General features: G+C 48.0%; 1 long non-coding RNA gene across 1 annotated transcript; it reads left to right on the forward strand.

Annotated features, from left to right (window-relative positions):
• Window positions 1-1,622: 1,622 nt before the first annotated feature.
• Window positions 1,623-9,824, forward strand: LOC111768230 (uncharacterized). The gene is made up of 3 exons (XR_002800409.2): window positions 1,623-1,804; window positions 8,539-8,614; window positions 9,286-9,824. It is a non-coding gene; the product is annotated as an uncharacterized lncRNA (long non-coding RNA).
• The last annotated feature ends 6,471 nt before the right edge of the window (window positions 9,825-16,295 follow it).

The following is a 16,295-nucleotide window of genomic DNA, read 5'->3' on the forward strand; positions in this document are numbered from 1 at the left end:
CTGGTCTCAATGAAGCATCGAAAACAAACAGATCAGATGAAGCCAGAATCAAACGGCTTGAAACAAATGTGATTATGAAGCAGCGTAGGTCGTGGAACTAGTTTCCTTCACAGTTGTTTTTACTTACTGTTTGCATCACTCCCCCAGTGGCACTGATGGTCCCCCTCCCCGCCCACACTTGCCCTGACCAGAGGCAGCTTGGCCTGGGAACACAAGCCAACCCCTGGACACTTGAGAAGGGATCTTTCCAAGGCCCACTGCTCTGCATCTGCTGGATCCATCTGCTCCCTGAACTCTTTACAAGACCGTTGTGTGGGTCGTGGCTTCCAGCAGCAGAGTGCTCCAGGGAGGGAAGGCAGTGTCTGTCCCAAAGAATGGGTTTGCAGTGCCCACCTCTCTGTGTATTTCCATCATCCATGGCTGCGTCCATGGCTCTGGAAGGGGCAGAGCACCGAGCCTGGCCCCTAACATGGGGCTCTGTCCTTGGCAGGATCCCACTAGTGTCCACGTGCAACATGCTACTGACAAAAGTCCCCAAAACACTAGATGACAAGAAAAGTAGAATATAGTCTTTGAAAGGCCCAATTCAGGAGCTAGTTTGAGACCCAGTGGTTCTCCCTGACATGGGCTAGAAGTCAAGACTGTTGACTGATGGTCCCCAATGTATTGCCAATCAGCTTTGCAAACTTCAACCAAATCGAACTTCAATTTTAAGTTACTTAAATTCTTTGAGCCTTAGCTTCACTTTTCTCCCCACAAATGACAAATGAGAGGTTTTAACTAATGGTCTCTAAGTTCCTTCCAGCTGTAGGCGTCTCTAATTCCATCACAGTACTTTTACTGACTGATTCAGTATGATTGTTGGGCTGAGCAGAGAAGATTCAAACCAGAAAACAATCAGCCCTTGCTCAGGGGCTCACAATCCAGAAGGAAAATGTGCAGATAGACAAAGATGAGGCTATGAGAAGAACACTGTACTACTGCAGAAACAGGGGACTGAGGAACTACAGAAAAGAGAGTGACTGCCTTTTCCTCAGAGGATCAGGGAAGGCGCCTTTGAAGCAATAGGCCGCCCATACTGTTTCGAAGGATGAGGAGGGTTCTGATGACACCTGGTAAGACATGGCCGGGGCAGGCAGAGGAAGCAACGTATGCAACGACAGGGACATGTGAAAGAGTCTAGTGTTGGGAAACTGCTGAATTATTCCCTCAGGCAATGAGTGTAGAAGGGAAGGTGAGATGGAAATGGAGCCTGAAGTTTTAGGCAGAGTCCAGATCATGAAGGCTCCCGAATGTCATGCTCAGAAGGTCAGCATCAGCACCAAGAAACAAGCAGAGGACGTGACCCCAAAGGCCAACATATGAGAGTGCACCTCTGCATACAGGAGAAAACTTAGTGAGTAACTGAGCTAAGGTTTTATTTCATCTCAGAAATTCAATTGTATAAAGATGGGCAGCCATAGTTCCAGGTTAAGTACTGACTTAAAACATCAGTGAACTTCCAAGGCCCTTTCTCAACAGTCACTCCCATTCCCTTCTGGGGAAACTGAGGGGTAAGACAGCCCTGAGCCTATACTAGGAGTGAGTTGACCAACGGTCATGTGGCTGGGTTCTAGAACTCTGGAGACAGTTCTAGAAGAAGCCAAGACTCCTTGATGCTTACCATGGCCAAAGGTGACCAGAGGCTGAGGCACCTGGGGCAATAGCCACAAGTGGTCCAGAGGACAGGGCCAGGACACAAGAGCAGAAGGAAATGCCATGCAGCATTGGTAAACTGTGTCCCCAATGGTGACATTAAGGCATGGTGAGTTATATACACCTGGGTCTCAGTGCAGGCTGTCATGTAGTACAGAGTGACTTTAAATGAGTCCTTTCACATCAGACTTAGTCTTCTCCTCTGTAAAAAGGGGCCAATACTACCTTCCTTGCAGGATTACAGTGAGGACTAAATGAAACCATGGATGTGTGGCAAAGGTGACTGGGTGCCCCCAAAAATGCATGCTGTTGAGAAGTGGGAGCCCAGTAGGTGTCCACTTCTAGCCCTCTTTACAATGCAACAGGGCCATGAGTATGAGTTCCAGCCTCAGAATAAGGGTGGGAGCCATGCGCACACACTGAAGCTGGGCCTATAAAACTCTCCTCTCTCATGATCCTCTGTCCTCTCTCTTTCCCCACCTGCCAACCAGAGGTTGGTGACCAGAGTGGCCTTGGAAGCCAGATCTTAAAGATGGCAGAACATCCATAAGCCTGGCTCTCTGAAAATTTTATGATCCCACGGCATCCCCATGCCCATTCCCCCACCAATGACCTTCATAGGAACAGGAAAAAGCTCCTCCTACATTAAGTCACTGAGATTTCAGATTGGTGTGTTATAGCAGTTAAGGTTACCCCATCAATCCAGGATTGGAGGACCTAGCACTGTGCCTGACGTATAGAAATTGTTCCATAAATGAATTCCTGTAACACATAGTCACCGAGTGTCAAAGTCTATGCCAGGAGGAAAGCTTATTGTTAGAAAAGATCTATGAGCAAGAAGTATCTCCTGTCTTCAGGGACCTGACAGTCTGTGGGAAACACAGCAAGTGACCAGAATTACCACACAATGTGATAAGGGCTCTGGCAAGGGTGAGCCCAGAATGGCCTGACCCATGAAGACTACCTCGCCCAGCACTGGGAGGTCAGGGGAGGACGGTGTCCCAGCCTCATTTCTGCTTTCTTTGGGGAGCCCTCCTTGTTGTCTCAATTGTAGGTCAGGAGCTACCCACGTGACCAGGAGGGAGAGTGAAGGGGAAGAGTGTAGATGAGGTCCCAAGGTGAGAGGGCTCGGTGCATGCCGCTGAGGGCTCACATGGTTGGAGTACAAACGGTGAGTGGTGAGAAGTGACGCTGGAGAGAGAAGCAACAATCAGATCACGAAGATCTGCACACCTCACTGAGGAGGAGGGAGTGTATCGTCAAACAGTGGTGCATGATTGAAGAAAGGTAGGCAGGAGAGAGACTGGGACATACTTGTTCTTTGGACGCGTTCCTCCAGCTGCACTGCAGACCACGCGTCGGTGTGGTGGTAAGCCAGGAGGAAGGGATAGCAGATGCTGGCTTCTGATGTAACCCGTATGAGAGGGCTGGTAGTGTAACAGCTAATGCTTTTGACCACTTACTAAGCTAAAAGCGCTATTTAAAGTGTGCTATTTTAAGCTCTTAACAACCTGTGTCGGTACGATTATTATCCCCAATTTAAAGATGAGGGAATTAAACACTACAGTGTTAGATAAATTGCCAAAGGTAACACAGTCTACCCAGGATCTCCAACTCCGGAACCCATGTCTGGGTCCTCAAGCAAAGATATACTGCTCTGTACTCAAACAGGGAACCCAGAGCGCAGGGGTGGGTAGAAGCACTGAGGTGAGAAAAAGCAAAAGAACCTACGAGAATTGGTGGAGCCCTGACAGGGGAGTCAGAACACTGCATGGCCCCTGGCCCCGGTAGCTTGTAAGGGGTGGTACCACCCACTGTATTAGTTTCCTAAGGCTGCTGTAACAAATTAGCACAAAATTGATGGCTTCAAAGGGCAGAAATTTCTTCTTTTAAGTTCTGGAGGCCACAAGCCCGAAATCAAGGGGATATCAGGGCTGGTCCCTTCTGGAGTCTGAAGGACAATCTGTTCCATGCCTCTCTCCCAGATTTTGGTGGCTGCCAACAATCCTTGGCTTTCTTTGCCTTGTGGTTGCATCACTCCAATCTCTGCCTTCATCTTCTCAGAGGCTTCTCCCCTTCTCTTCTCTTCTAAGGATGCTTGTCTTTGGATTTAGGGTTTACCCTAATCCAGGATGATCTCATCTTGAGATGCTTAACTTAATTACATCTGCTAAGACCCTTTTTCCAAATAAGGTCACACTCACAGGTGCAGATGGGCATATCTTTTGAGAGGGTACCATTCAACCCTCTACACCCACCAAGGTTGGAACACAGAAGGAGAAAGATATCCTGGGTAAACTATGATAAGTTCCAGTTTTAATATGCTGAGCTTGAAGGGTTTGTGAGGTTTCTGAATAACAATATCTGGTAGGTGGTTAGATAAATGAATCTAAAGCCCTGTGTGAGTTATCAGTGCTGGGAATCAGAAATCCTCAGTAAAGGATTAGTGGAGGAAATGCCCCAGGGAACACATACTGAGACAAAGAGATAAGAGTTGGGGTAAAAGAGATCTAAAACGTTAGAGCTGGAAGAGAATGAAGAGCTCATTTAAGAGTCTGAGAAGAAATGGCCCAAATGGCTTGTGACTGGCCTGGGGAGTCACAGAACTGAACAGAGGGATTAAGGTAGGAGGGTGTGGGCATGGTGATAAAAGCCCAGGAGCAGTCAGTGGGAGGTCCTGAGAAGTGGCTGCTGTGAGGTTTCACTTCGCAGACTTTAGTGAGCAAGACCAGGGTTTGTGGTAAACTCCAGATGGCATAGACAACACTTTCATCCAGTTTGATTGTGGAAGGGAGAGAGAGGGGGCTGTGTTCAGAGGAGGACAGAAGATGGAAGAAACTTGAGCTACAGGAGAAGATGGGGGAGAGATAGGATGGAAAGACATCAAAGCAGAGGCTAATCAATGGGGCCAGGGCTAGAGTGAAGGAATCAGGTCCGAGCTATCCTATCGCAGGAAGAACAGGGCTTTCTTTTTGGCTGTAGAGAAAGTTTTAAAAGGATGAGAATGGCAGGAAGCAGTCTGCAGGTGTGAAGTCAGGAAGCAGAGGAAGATGGTAGCCGTGCCACCTATTTTCTCTGTGAAGTAGAAGATAAGGTTATCTGCGGGGAAGGAGTGGGAAGTGGTGGGTGGGAAGTTCGAGAATCGTCAAGAAGATTTTAAATAACTACTATGGGAAACAAAGTTGACTCGGGAACAGAAGGATTTCTTGGCAGCATCGGGGTTGGAGACCATGAATGTTCTCTGGCAGCATTCTGCACAGTCGTACGAATTTCCCCAGAGGTCCTCGTGAGGCTCAGGTGGTTTCATTGGTGCGGAGTTAGGGATATCCGAGGAAAATGCAACAACAATAACAGGGCAGAGCCTGAAGGATATTGGCAAAGACAGTTGAAGGGACAGGCCCTAGAGCCCATGTCAAAGAAGAAAGGAAGGAAGGACAGAATGGAGTTGACAGGAGAGTCCAGGGTTCAGGGTGCTGGCGGTTTTGATGGACACGAGGATTAGGGATAGGGCCAGAAATGGGCAGCCAGAAGCACAGGAAGCTTGAGCAGAGAATCGCATGTTCAAGTTTAAGAATCTGAGAGACAGCAGCTCTGTATGATGGCAGAATCCTGTGTGACAAACTGCAGCCCCAAAGAGCAGGGGCTCTCATGTCAGGTTCCCTAAAAGCAGAGCCCGAGGTAGGGACTCTTGTGAAAGTGATTTATTGAGGGAGGGAAGCAAGATAGAGCTGGGGAAGAAAGCTAAGCAAGGATGTGGTCTTTCCTGGAGACTAGCTTCAGTCAAAGGAGCTCTGGGGCACAAACTATACCACAGAATTGGCCCCAACTTGAGACAGGTGGCCAGCCTTTTGTACCCCTGTGCCAGTCAGCTGTTGGCCACTGACACAAGGTGGCCTCATTTGGTCGAGAGCAATTCTGCAGAGAAAGGGGCAGCTGTGAGCAGTGGGAAGCCCACACTTACTGCACTTAGGATGCTGCTGCTCCAGCATGGATAAGGGTGTCTGGGCAAGGCACCAGGAGCTTCCACCACAGATGCAAGCCCACCTCCCAACTCTACATATGGGGGCTCAGGGGGAATCAGCAGCTGCCACAAAAGGAAGCAGCTGGAGAAGTTGTGTCCTCGGGGGTAAACAGGCTTTGACACTTAAGGAAATGGAATATTTGATGAAGAGTCCAAAGGGGCAGGGGAAGTTGTTACCACAGATCAGTAGTTCCAGAGGGCAAAGGGATGAAGTCCAGTAAGAGAGGGAAGGGGAGAAGAAGCACCGAGTAGTTGATGCAGCTGAGGGAGCACAGGTGCCCCAGAAGCTCTGAGCTTAGATAAGGAGCATAGAGATAGAGGAGCCTGTTGGTTTAACAGGTGCAAGTTCTCCTGCTGATATCTCCCCAGCCAGGCCTGGTGGGAGAAGGCAATGGGCCTCTGCAAAGATATCAGCTCCATCCGGATTGGTTATGCTCTGAGGGAGCACTCATTCTCCTGAGCAGGGCAGCAAGTCAGGGGATTGTTCCAAGACTGCTGTTTGTGATTTCTCCTTCCTAACAAGCACTCGGAGCCTAACACTCCAACCTGGACCGACACCCATCTTTGTGCATGGAGACAAGTCCTCTGAGGGGACGCACAGATGGCTCAGGCCACAGAAAAGAAACTACCACTCCATTTCCATCTGACCGACTTTCCAGCCCACCGCTAAGGCTGAGCTCAGGCATGACCTGTCTTCCCGGGGTCCATTTAGACAGCTGAAGGTTTGTGTTCTAGTCTCAGCAATCACAAGTGGCAAGAAGTCAACCTGAGGATCTCACAGGGCACCAAATGACAAAAGTGCCATTGGGTGTACCCATCTAGTGAGCTTCAAACTCCTGGGCCCCAGCCAGGCACGTGGAGAGGCACACAAGCAGGTGAACTGCAGGTATTGGGAGGCTGGTTATAATTTTTCTTTTCTCAGCATATGAATCTGTCTCTAGGATTTGAGAGTGAGCACATTTCTTGATCTTTAAACAGCTCCAGGTTTCATAAGCATTAAGCTAAAGAAAGGGCACTGTGCTCGGCATCAGGCACTAGAGTACTCTAGCGTGGCTTGTCCTTTTTGAAACTGACTAGAGGGCTCTGGACAAATTCCTTGACCCTTCTGAATACCATTTTCCTCGTCCACATGGTAGGCGACACTACTTCCAACCTTCTAGGGCTCTTGCATTAGACTAGAGGCAATAAGGAAAACTTCTGAGCATAGGGCCTAGCAATATAGATGTTCAGGCCCAGTTTCTGCTCATGACCCTAAGAGGACTGCCTGGATGTCTGTGTATTACTAGCTCCCTGGCGTGAGGCAGCGCAGACTGTGGCCGAACCAGTAGGAAGGGAGAATCCTGTTCTTCTGCCTCAACAAGTCCTCATGGGACTTCCCAATTCTGGGCTCAGGTCAGCCTAGTCTCCAAGCAGAACAGGCTTGGGAGACACCACTGCAATCACCCAGACCACGTCTCATCATCAGCCACTTGGGAATGCAGATTAGTTTTCCTCGAAGCTTCTTGCCCTTTAGAAACAGTCCTTGGAACAAAGAGGGCATAGTTTGAGAGAGGTCATGGAAAGATAGAATCCCACTTATTTGCATATCTTGCTTCCTTTTATTGGTTTATTCAAGGCTAGTAGGTGAGAAGATGAATAAGTGGGAATCCTGTACTAAATGTCATGGTGATGGCCAGAGCCAGCTCTGTGGCTCCTTCCGGCTCTGGACCTTGTGGAGAGGCAGGAAGAGAACCTCAGAAAAAGCATTTTCAGAATTGGTGAGCAAAGTAGGGAAGGGCTTTGGGTGTAGGTTCCATTCGGTTTGGGGTTTTGTCGGGCTTGGAGCCGGAAGACTTATCTGCTTGCCTTGAATGATCACAGCATGGGCAGTCTCCTACCTCATCTACAAGCAGACCTGCCTTGGCATTCACTTCCAGTTCTGAGATCCAGGAGAAATGCCATGAGCTTCTGTGTACCTGAACCCAAGGTAGTGGGACAGCCAATATCCCAGACCTGTGATGCAGAGAAACGAGAGAAGGTATCCAACACTAATTCAAGAGTGAGTTGGGAGGATACAGAAAAGCAGCAAAACCTCAGGTCCCTTTTCAGACTTGAGAAGTAATATCTTTGCAGAGATCCTTGCGGGGGCGCCTATTCTCCCTTCAGGCCAATGATACAGGCGGTTGAAGTGACGAAATAATCACAGCCAGTATCTTAGTGCCCTAGGGCTGCCAGAACAAAGTGTCACAGACTGGGCTGCATAAACAGAAGTTTTCTCACCATTCTGGAATCCGAGATCAAGGTGTCAGCAGGGTTGGTTTCTCCCGAGGCCTCTCTCCTTGGCTTGTAGATGCCTACCATCCTCCTGTGTCTTCACACGGCCTCTTCTCTGTGTGTGTCTGCGTCCTAATCTTTTGCTATAAGGAATCCAGTCATATTGGATCAGGGCCCACCCAAATGGCCTTATTTTACCCTGATTACCTCTTTAAAGGCCCTTTCTCCAAATACAGTCACATTCTGAGGTTCTGGGGTTAGGCCTTCCACAGATGAATCTTGGGGGGGACACAATTCAGCCCATAACCAGTTTATTGAACCAGCTGGCACAATAGGGTACAAACAGAAAGCCACTTCGTTTTTTCTCTTCATTCCTCATTAAATGCTCCCTATGGACATCCCCTCCCACCCTCACCCGTGGAGGAAGTCTCAGGCTGGTCTCAGCTTTTCCAGTTGCCCTCAGTAAATAAACCAAATGAAAAGCCTATTTCAGTCTGAAATAAAAACTCCCAAACTCTTTGTCCAACCTAAAGCTTCTCTCTTTCTCTCTACTTTCTTTCTCTTCCCAGAATTTCTCGAACCCACCATCTTTCTCATCCTGCCCCCAGGCCTCAGCATTCAGCCGTGACCACCGTCCTGAGTCAGGTACAGTTCCTATGTTTCCCCAAATTCCAGAATTTCATGGGTCAAGCTCTCCCAAGCTTTTGTGGGTTTATTGGTACCCCTCTCCCTGGGTTTTGGGTAGTCAGTGGGCAGAGTGACCCACTCTTCTCTCCCGTGAGCTGGGAATGATACTCAGCAAACTGAAACTCTCTCTGAAGAAATCTTCCCTGTCCTCTTCCACCTTCCTTTAGACAAAGGACTGAAAAACTGATTTTGCCATTTTTTCACATGCCCTGTGTAGTCGTCTGTCACCTATTTTACTGATGTCAACCTTTGGGGTCTCAGCATAAACTGATATAGAAAGTCTCAGTTCAACATCCAATAAGGTTTTTTTCACATAATTTCAAAGCCAACAGGTATCTTAAGAGCATCTTAGAGATATAAACCAAGTCTCTGGGAAACGGACTGGCCCAAGGCTGCCGGGGGAGCGAGTAACTGAACCACGCTTCCAGCCCCGCTGTCATAGTTTCTGGGCTGTAGTCTTCCCAATACACCACAATTATATTGGACCTAAATCAATACAGTTTCAGAACCTTGTTTTCCAAAGTGAGTGATACATCTTTAAAAATATATTAATGCAATGCGCTCAAATATGTTTAAAAAATGCTTCCAACTCTGCGTGTTACAGAAAGCTTTTGTCTCCGTCTCCCTAGGAATGTCATTGTCTAGAAGAGTCTGATTGCAAGAGGAAGAGAGAGGAATAAATCATTATTGAGGTCAAGGAGAAGAGCTTGGCTCAGCAACAAAAAAATCATGCCTTATGGTTTGTCCCAGCATTGCGATCCATTCCTGGGTTAAGAATAGTGTAACTTCTCCCTCCCCAGTTAGCTCTTTTTCCTCCCTTCCCTCATTCCCCACACACCTCCCCCAACATGAGGATGTTTAAATTCTGGAAGTAGAGCTCCCATCTGCTCACGTCTTCTCCTATCACCATGGTTACTGGGCCCAGAGTGGTCTCTGTGGAGACAGAGGCAGAACAGTAACCAGGGACAACTACAGAGCAAGAGGCAGTAAAAGTGAGGATGATTTTTCAACCCCCAGTTAAACTGGCATGCCCATACTGACAAGATTTTGGATTTTGAAGTGGCATTTCAGATTTTAAAGGCCTTTGATCCAGAACAAAAGATAAAATATGATATGTTTGGTAATTCCTTACCACTATATTAAAAAACGCAATATTCGTGGTATGCTACATCTGAAATGCTGGGGTGAGGGGTAGGGGTGGTGGGAGGGTGGTGGCCAGAGCTCAGCCCACCTCAGCCTGCACCCCATGAAAAGTTCAAGGTCCAGGTGGGGGCAGGGAGGAGGGAGTGGGGGGAGTGAGTTACTAAATCTAAGACAAAGGACAGTAGGAAAAGCTGACGATGCCTACAGTTTCTGACCCCAGTGATTGGATTGGGCCCTCCAGGATAGCCTCAATGCCATCTCAGTTTCTGTGCCCAGCTGTCTTTATTTTTTCCCAGCCAGGTGGGATTTTCATTTGCTGTGCTCCAGGCTCACGCTCCGTAGGAGGAGGGAGAACGCTGTTGCCCGCAGTGGTTAGGGAAGACTTCTGACTGATGGAAAAGAGAATGAGCTTTAGAATCAGAAGGGCTTCGCTTCCAGGCGAGGCTTTGCTGCTCTTTGGGGACCCGCGTGGTCATTTCTCTTTCTATGAAAAGGGTGGAGCAGCAGGAGGCTGGATTAGAGCAGAGCATCTCAGCTCTGGCTGCGCTTTAGAACCACCTGGGAGTATGTCAAAAATATCAGTGTCCTGGCCCAACCCCTGGAGCATTAAATCAGAATCCCTGTGAGTGTTTTAAAAACTTTCCCAGATGACACCAATGAGTGGTCTGTTTAAAGCCACGGGCCCAGAGGTGTTCCAAGACGCCTTCCAGCAATGAACTCGATGATGAAATGATATGGAACTTATGAGCAAGAAGAAATGCCCATGGTGGACCACGCACAGGTGAGGCCAGCTGGCAGGAGGCTCAGTTGCAGAGATGCCTCCTGGCTCTGCCACCAGCCCCGCACCTCCAATATGGGCACAGCCAGGGTTGAGTGGAGCCCAGAGGCACAGCTGTGCGGTCAGCCAATGGGGCTAGCCTTGGGAGACCTGAGTGCTGGCCTGTGTGGCCACAGACCAGCTGTATGGCCTTAAACAAATCCCTTTCCACTCAAGGCTAGAGTTTCTTCATATATAAAATGAGGGAGGCAATCTTTTGGAAGTTTGAAGTGCAGATTCTGGAGCCTGTGTAAATTCAGACACTGTTGATCTAATAACTAGCTGTCTGACCTTGAGTAAGTTACTTAACCTGGCTTGGTTTCAGTTTCCTCACCTATAAAATGAAAAGAATAATAGTTTGCAGCTCAAAATATTGAGGGACTCACTGAGCTAATTCATGTAAAATGCTGAGCAGTGCCTGTCTTCAGTAAATACTCAGCAGATGCTGGAATTTACAAAGAAGCACTGAGACATTATGGATCAGAGAGGTTGGACTAGATGCTCCCAGAGGGCCTTTCTCCGTTACTGATGAGGGCTCTGAGGCCCAGCAGATAGTAGGGAGGGAGTGTTGCAGACAGAGAGAAGAGGGGCAAAGGAGGCAGGGAAACCTGCTCAAGCTTGGGAATAGTAAACGGGGGTCACGGACTGTTGGGAGCAGGGCCTGGAGCGAAGGGAGAAATGGGATTTACCATCAGACAAAAGAGTAGGGAGGGGTTATGAGGCCCTTAAGTATCAGGGTGTAGAGTTTGGGCTCTTCATGTACACTAGCCATCCTAAACATTTTTCAGTAGTGGATTTCAACTTCAAACAAAATCCTCTGGAATCTGATTGTATACAACCAAAAAAAGTAGAGGTTCCTGAGTTGCAGGCAGGATGAGGGACTAGAATCCATGGTCCCCTTGTCCTCCTCTTACCATGGCTGGTCCCCCAGCAACCCTTCCAGTGCTCCTGGATTCGGAGGAACACAGTTAGTAGCAACCATTGTAAGGAACAGAGTTATTGGGACACATGACCCAACTTTATTTTTTTTATTTCTCATTCACTGTGCTGTGTGCAATCTGTAGGCACACAATCTTTGGGATGTCTATAAAGTCAGAGACCGGATTCTGAACTGTGGAGTGTTTGACCTTGAGCAATTGATGTATACTCAGGCTGGTTTCCATCATGTGCCCTGTCCTCTCAGAGTAGCTAAGGGGCTTACCTGAGTTTGCCTAAGACTGAGGGCACAAGTGAATTATTCAAATCCTGCTGTAATAGTGCCAAGTAACACACAATTTAATCTCACTGGCTTATTAAAACACATAGTTATGTCACTTTCACGGGTGGATAGGTCTGCTGTGACCTTGATGGCATCTGCCCGGCTTGGCCCCAGTCAGCTGGGTTGGGCTGAGCTTGTCCTAAACAATGGGTGGATTTAGGTCTGCTCCACATGCCTACTCATTCTGGGACCAGCAGCTGCCTGGGTGTTTCCTTTTCCTGGCGAAGTGAAGGGATAAATGCAGCCTTGCCATGACTCTTAAAGATGCAAATCAAAGCAGACGCCTATCACTTCTACCCACATCCATTAACCAGTGCAAGTCATGTGGCCAAAGTTAAGGTGAGCGGAACAGACAACATTCTTCCCACTAGGAAGCCTTGGCAAGAGAGGGAAGGAAAAGAAAAATGGTCAACAAATAATATTACCTACTGTAGGCGAGGATGATGCGAAAGCTGAGCAGGCACGAGCCCAGAAGCGTACCTACCCTTCTCACTCTCCAAGCCCAGCCCATATTCTAACTCCTCCAGCCAGCCTGCCTGGGCTACCCAGATGGAAAGGAATCTCTGCTTCTCGGACCACCCCCAGGCTTGACTTTGGACGCTCTGTCAGAGGTCTTTTGAGTAAGGTTGCGACGGGTCAAACACTGGGCTTCCCTTGCTGCCTGGCACAGGTGGGCACATAGGAGGTGCAGAGTCAATATACATTGCTTGATGTATGGATGGAGGAAGGATCCAGGAAACTTCCCTGGGAGGGTGAGGCCGGATGGTAAGCTCAGGGGTCGCCCCATTCTCTTTTTCAACTGCCAAGACCTGACTTTAAACGTAGCAGTGTGATGGAGGGAACAAAGGCTCTGGTGTCAGAGAGACTCAGGTTAAAATTACAGCTCTACCACTCACCAGGTCTGTGACCTTGGAGTAGTTGCTTTGCCTTACAATGCCTTGGATTTCTTATCTGTAAAATGGGAATACTAGTAATTATTCAGCAGGGTGGTTGTTATTTTTCAAGCATGCTACACGTGGTCCTGCCTCAAGGCTTTCACGCTTGCTGTTCCCTCCCCTAAACCATTATTCCCCCATTGCACTTCAGTCAGCTCTCTCACCGCAGACTCAGTGGGCAACTGGGACTTTGTTGTTTTAACAATTTAATAATCCCTGTATCTCCATTATGATGCCAGGAGCTGCTTTTGTTAAACATTCCTTGAATGAATGAACAGTGAGGATTGAACGAGAGGGGGTCTGCAGGACCCTCACACATGATCTGTGAGGATTGAATGAGACGGGGTCTGCAGGACCCTCACACAGTGGCTGGCACACAGTGCACACTCCATCAATGGGAGCAATGCCCCCTTCCAGCCTGTCCCCACTCTGACCTCAGCCTGGGTCTTTCTGCTCTGGGTCCAGAGGACGCAGCTAGCTGGAGGAGAGGCCTGAGCATCTGGGGCACCAGGCTGCATGCAGACTCAGGCACATATTTAAGAATTTTCAAGCCCTTTGCTCTCTTCCTCCATCCTTAGCAAACAGAAGAGCCTTGATCTTGAGGGGGCCCAGAGTGGACTCCATCATCTCTATTTCCTCTGAGGGCCCTGGACACATCATCACCCAGACTCACCATGTGAATCACACGCATTCAGCTCCTTCCTAAATGCCTTCCTCTGTGTCAAGCAGAAAACTAAAGCCAGAAAACTGAACTCTAATTAAGCACATGCAGGATTCCATTTTGTTCTATTAGAAAGGCCTCTATAGTAGAATGCATTGACATGACTGTGAGCCTGAAACTATTTTATACAAAAAATAAAAGAAATTCCCCTAGTGGTGACTCTGGCTCCTGTACTATGAGATTTACAACCTCTGAAGAAGTGAGATAATGCTGTAAAAATGAGGGATTAAAGCATAGACAGTTCTGTAAAAGAAATTTTAGTAGTTTAAAGTTCAAAATTCCTGCTTCGTTGATGTTTTTCATATTTAGCGAGCTTTGCTTAAAATCAAAAGAAGTTGGCTTCAAAGGTTCATGATTGACAGGTCTGTTGAGTCAAGGTTGGGCCAGCTCTTGTATGCAGGACAGTGACCCGGATCCTAAAGATACACTTAAACAGAATCCCTGCCCTTAAGGACCTGCCCTTCTGGTAGAGCCCCCAGCCATGTTCCCACGTGGGGGTACCCAGTGAGGTGCTCTGATTGGGGAGAACCACACCTTGCCATCGCCCAAAGGAAGGAAGGAGTTAACGGGGTGGGAGGGGTGGCGGCAAGAAGCTGAAGGACCTTCATAGGAGGCACTTGAGCTGCATCTTAAAGACTGCAGGTATTCAGCAAGCAAGCCAAGGAGGGAAAGGTCTGCTGGGTGAGGGAACAGCATGTGAGAAGGCACATGAGGGCCCAGGGGAGCAGCGCCAGTTCAAGGAACCGTGCAATATTTAGTAGGGAGGAAAGATGGTGGCTTCTATATGAGATTCTGTCTATTGGGAACAGTACTGAACATTGTCACATATGATATCACAGGACAAAAATTTTTTAACTTTGTATTTTTTTCACAAGAGTTTTGAGAGACTGTACTGTGCGGCCTCTGCTCCTAAAACTGACTTTGTCAGAGGCTGTGCTTTCAGACCAATGGAATGTCCATGGGAGAAAGTCTACTGGCCTTCAAAGAGGCCCCAGGGGAGCAGAATATGCCCTCTAGCTTCTCCTGGAATGAGTGCATGCACACACACACCTCACTTCTTGCCTAGTTCCATTTATACACGTGTTAACCAGTCTTTCCGGTCTGAAATCTTGTCACGCTATTCTCATTTTGAAGTCTCTCTATAACTCTGCCTGGTTCATCTGGACAAAGTTCGTGCTACTAAACTGACCTATGAAATTTGTCACCAACTGGACCCCTCTGACTCTCCAGCCCCGTCTCTGACCACCTGCATTTGGTACTTTCTGCTCCAACATCAAACAGCTTCTGGTTCCCTGTACACAAGCTCCTATTTCTTGCTTCTCAAAATACCTTCCTATCTCTCTTTGCCTCACCACTTCTTACTCAGCCTCAACCCTTGGCTCAAGCTTCATGTTTGACTGTCCTTCCTTGGCAGGGCCCACGTGTGTTGAATTAGGAGACCCTACTCTGAGGTCCCAGAGAATGCTGGGCTCCTAGGGGGCTGCCGTGGCCTGCTCACCTGCATCTTTGTTTATACAATGCCTCTCCCCTCGCCCAGGGCTGACTTGCCTGTTAGGCATGGTGCCTGGGACCCATGATATCTTTAGGGACAGGTGAAAATGTCTCAATTTCTTCTAAAATCAGAAGAAAATCTGAAGATAGTAATAATGAACATGCAGTAATGAATCCAACACAGATTGTATTCATCCTTATACCAATGCTGTCATAAAATATAATCTAACATTAAAAAAAAAAATTTAACAGAGGAAGGGGTCCATGAAGGCGAAAGTGCCTAGGGCCTTGGGAGTCATAAAGCAGCCCTGCCTCCCCCTCCCCACCATGCCATGAGTCCTGGAGACCCTGTCCTCGTAGCCTCAGCACCTGGGAGCCTGCTCATTAAAGGTGTGTTGGGGAAACTGGGCCATCTGGGGCAGGAGGGAGAAGGGAAAGCTGCTGTCAGGGTGTCTGAGAGAGAACTGGGGCACAGTCCTAGGAAATCAGTCCGTGTGACCCTAAAACTCTTTAAGAACTGAGAGAGAGGAACTGAGGAAGATCTGAAATATTGGGGGAAATCTAAATACAACAGGCACCCAGGCCCAACCTGTTCCTGGGTCTCAGAATTGATGAAATGACTCTATATTATGATGATATGGAAGAATTAGTGCTGGCTGGGCCTCCAAAAGTAATCACATGAAAATGCAAGATTCCTGAGGCAGCCCTCAAGACCAAAAGAACGAGGCAAATTGGATGAATCCACAGGAAGAAGGAGTAACGGATGAAATATCTTTATTTTGATGTGATTTTTCAAGTGTACGGCTCCAGGAATAAAAGTCACCAGGAATGAAAGTTGTCCTCGTGTCTCTAGGCAAAATGCATAATAACGGACTCAAAAGATGAACCTCCATCATTTTTAGTGAGGGGTCGGGGAGTCTCAACGCCTTACTGGAAAAACTTTGTCAGCTTCCAAAGCAGTAGATAAATCATGGCCTCTAATAGAATCAGGAAGTGCAGTTCTCAGTTACAGAATCCTAGACCTGGTAAGCTATGAAACTCCTTAGAGAGCAATCAATGACCTCCCCTGTGGTATAGATGAGGAAACTGAGGTCCCCAGTCAGGGAATGACTGACCCAAGTTTTCCCACCATGTACCCAGCAGTGTCAGGGCTGAGAGGGAACACATGGCTACAATCCCTAATGATCTAGCCAAGCTACACACACCCTACAACGAGAATAAAAGAAGGGACCATGCAAATCCTCATTTTCCTTTAAACTCTTAAGCTATTTAAG

Source organism: Equus caballus, chromosome 15, assembly GCF_041296265.1.
Source record: "Equus caballus isolate H_3958 breed thoroughbred chromosome 15, TB-T2T, whole genome shotgun sequence".
Lineage (NCBI taxonomy): Eukaryota > Metazoa > Chordata > Mammalia > Perissodactyla > Equidae > Equus > Equus caballus.